Raw genomic sequence first — 4,234 nt, forward strand, 5'->3', positions numbered from 1 at the left:
GTTCACCTGTGGGGCTCTGGGGACTGCAGTGTCTGTGGCTGGCAGGGATCTCAGCCTCCCTTCAGGACATAACAAATTCAGGACAGTTGACTCTGTCCTTGGGAGGTCCTGCTGGGCTGCAGGCTGCCCTCCCGTAGGGCACAGCTCTCCCAGGGCATCTCTGTGTTATGCAGGAGCCCCATGGAGAAAACACCTCGGTGCTAAGGCCATTGAAATGCTGCTGGGTGGCTGCATGCGGGCAGCTGTCATGAGCCCTCTGTGCCCCTGGTTGGGAGGGCAGAGCTGAGATCCTCCTCAGGTACCATGAGATGGGGTGAGGGGGTTGGAGATCTGCACTGGGAAACTGGATTCCTCTGCTCCCAGCAGTGGCCTCTTTCTTTTGGGGGAGAACACCCGAGTGCGATAGTCCTCCAGGTGGAAGAGCTGCCAGCACAGGGCAGCTGAGAGCAGGGCTGATGGACAGAGCGGCTGTCCTCACTCTGCACTAAGGGACAGTCCTTGTGCCCAGTCTCAGCACCCACAAGGTTTCCCTTGCAGTGCAGCAGAAATGCCAGGCATTGCTGCATTCAAACCACTCCTCAGCTGTGCTGGGGCAACTAGAACAGAAGGCACAACCCAAACTCCCCACAGCTTTGCTCTGCAGTCAGGTGAACTGGGAGTGACAATGCTGAAAAGCTCTTTGACATCACGACTGGATTTAATCTGAGATCACCCTGAATTCCTATTTACCTGTTGCTGTAGGGCAGGACTGAGTCCTGCAGAGCCCCCAGCAGAGCCTCCTGCTCCCTGGGGCGCCCTCAGCCAGCACGAACCAGAGCTCACCAAAGGTCTTTTGGAAAAGTGAAGGGCAGTATTGGGGCTTTCTATAAGAAATTGAATAGATTTTTCTGAAAGCAGTCTGCCCTAACTTCTCCCTTCTTTTACCTCCTCGAACAGATCCTCATGCCCAGAGGGATAAAATGTCCAACAGCAGCTCTGTCACCCAGTTCCTCCTCCTGGCATTCACAGACACACGGGAGCTGCAGCTCTTGCACTTCTGGCTCTTCCTGGGCATCTACCTGGCTGTCTTCCTGGGCAATGGCCTCATCATCACCACCGTAGCCTGCAACCACCACCTCCACACCCCCATGTACTTCTTCCTCCTCAACCTCTCACTCCTCGACCTGGGATCCATCTCCACCACTCTTCCCAAATCCATGGCCAATTCCCTCTGGAACACCAGGGCCATCTCCTTCTTGGGATGTGCTGCCCAACTCTTTCTGTTTGTATTTTTCATTTCAGCAGAGTACTGTCTCCTCACCATCATGGCCTATGACCGCTATGTTGTCATTTGCAAACCTCTGCACTGCGGGACCCTCCTGGGCAGCAGAGCTTGTGTCCACATGGCAGTAGCTGCCTGGGGCAGTGGGTTCCTCAATGCTCTCCTGCATACTACCAATACATTTTCACTGCTGCTCTGCAATGGAAATGCTGTGGACCAGTTCTTCTGTGAAATCCCCCACATCCTCAAGCTCTCCTGCTCACACTCCTACCTCAGGGAGGTTGGGCTTATTATGTTTAGTCTCTTTGTGGACTTTGGGTGTTTTGTTTTCATTGTGCTGTCTTATGTGCAGATCTTCAGGGCCGTGCTGAGAATCCCCTCACATCAGGGACACCACAAAGCCTTTTCCACGTGCTTCCCTCACCTGGCCGTGGTCTCCCTGTTTATCAGCACTGCCATGTTTGCCTACCTGAAGCCCCCCTCCATCTCCTCCCCGTCCCTGGACCTGGTGGTGACAGTGCTGTACTCGGTGGTGCCTCCAGGAGTGAACCCCCTCATCTACAGCATGAGGAACAAGGAAATAAAAAATGTCCTATGGAAACGGGCCCAATAAATGATGTTTCCCTGACAATAACTTGACTCCCCACCTCTGCATGTTTCCCAGAGTTTATCTTAGGCCACAATTCTGCTTTCTTCTCCTGTGATAATTCTACTTAGAGATAATTGTCTGGGTTCATACTCCTTCTCTGGAGTTTGATCCTGTTGTGCCTGACCCTTGCACAACACTGTGCCACATGTAGCCTGTCAGATAGCAGCTCTTCGATTAAAGGAGATCTCCTGGGTGCAGTGCCAAGAAAATGTCCAAGGAATTCGTTTCTGTTCTCCTTGTGTTCTCAGTGGTTTTGAGGCTAAGCTCATGATAATGCTGAGTTCCATTGGATCAAAAGTTCTGGCTTTAAAGGCTCTCTTCTTGGTGTCCAATGGCAGGGGAGATGGTCCATGAGCTCCCCATTATCTCCTCAGGTTGCTTCGTGTATGACAGGACTGATGGTATGTACCAGACTCTTTGGAAATGAATTTGGAGGGGTGAGGAGAGGATGGGGACTTCCCATGTGCCCTGGGGTTGGAATGAATGGAGACTCAGAAGGTGAAACACCCTCAAATCTGAAGTTCCCCAAAAGTAAAGCAGTAAATCAAGGTATCCACAAAAAAGGACTCTGTAGTGCCGTGGGAGTCAGTGCGGACTCAGCAGGCACAGGGAGGGGAGAGTGGAGAGCTACAGGAGCTGCCTGAGGACCCCCAGGGCCAGGACTCTGGTGCTGTCCTGGGGAGTGGGGCTGGTGGCAGCAGAGGAGGGGGCAAATTCAGTCAGGTTTGGGGTTCACCTACAAGATGAATTCAGGAGAACCAGAGAGTGCCTAGCCTCTGTTTCCCCATGCCCTTGGAACCAGCACGAGCCGTGGGGCTGATGGGGAGCCTGAACCCCGCTGTCTGCCCCCCAGCAGCTGCTGTGGCCTTCAGAGGGGCTGGGGCTGTGGGGTGAGTGCCCAGAGCTCTGCAGCAGCCTGCGCTGGGCAGTGCCATGGAGCCAGCCCAGGCTGGGCTGCTCTGCTGGGCTGGGCTGGCCTGGGAAGAGGGCAGGGGAGGGGGGGAGAGGTGGGGAGGGTCTGGGTTGGGCTGGAAAGAGCCCAGGAGAGAAAAACACCAGTGTAGAGCTAAGGTGTGTGAGTGTGCAGGGCAGGGGCAGCCAGCACTCCCAGTGCAGAGCCAGGTGTCATGGTGAAGGAAGCAAGGCATGAAAGGTGCAGAAGAGAGGGGCCTGTTCTGCGCCATGTTCCCTGAACACCCCGGGGAAGCTGCCCCAGGAAGATTGTCCCAGACCCGTCCCACCCACTGGCCATTTCCATCTCTGGCCATACACCCCAGCCCTGAGGAGGGACCTTTGCTGCACGGTCACCCCCATCCTCCTCTGGGGCTTAGTGATACCCAACTCCACTGCCATTATTAATCAAAATGAAAGTCATTTCCTCCTGACTCTCATTACACACCAAGTCCCACAGCTCTTGCCACAGCTGGTCTCTCAGCCAAGCCTCTTCTCAGACAGCTCCAGCCCAATCAGGTGCTTGTCTCAACCAATTTTTAAAATCTCCATTGACTGAGATCTCCCCAGCTGGCTTGGGTCCTTGCTCTGGTGTTTGGCTCTGAGGGATTTCTGATAAACCCAGCTCTCTCAGCCTCTCCTTCTCCATTATGTGCTCCAGGCCCCAGCCATCCTTCCGGCCTCTGCAGGACTTGCTTCAGTCTGTCAGGATCTTCCTTGTGCTGCTGAGCCCCAGGCTGGACACAGCAGTCCTGCTGTGCTGGTTCTGTAGTGCGTTAGCCTTGGCCAGCAGCCAGACACCCACCCGGCTGCTCACTCACAGCCCCAGCTCAAAAGGACAAAGGGAGAAGATAAGGTGGACTAGCTCATGCGTCAAGATAAAGACAGGGAGATCACTTACTCATTACTGTCATGGGCAAAGAAGAGATGACTTAGGGAAGATCAATTGAATTTATTGCCAATTAAAAGAGATTCGGATAGAGAGAAAGCATAGGAAAAATATTCAAGACCATTTCCCCACCCCACTCCTTCTTCCCAGGCTCAAATTACTCCATTGTTCCCAATTCTTCTACCCACCCCAACCCCAAGAGGAGCTGGGGGGATGGTGAATGGGGCTTATGGTCAGCACAGAACATCTCTGCCACTCCTTCCTCCTCACACTTCTCCCCTGCTCCAGCGTGGGCCCTCTCCACAGGATCCCACTGTGTTTGCTGTCAAGGCTATGTGCTGTTCATTTCTTTCCATCTTACTGTTCTCCTTCACACTCACAGAATGACAGAGATGTTGAGATTGGAAGGGACTTCTGGAGTTCATCAAGTGCAACTCCCCAGCTGAGACACGGTCAGCTAGAGCAGGTTGCTCAGGACCTTGTC

This window comes from Platalea leucorodia (genome assembly GCF_965183815.1).
Source record: "Platalea leucorodia genome assembly, contig: HAP1_HAP1_SCAFFOLD_145, whole genome shotgun sequence".
NCBI lineage: Eukaryota > Metazoa > Chordata > Aves > Pelecaniformes > Threskiornithidae > Platalea > Platalea leucorodia.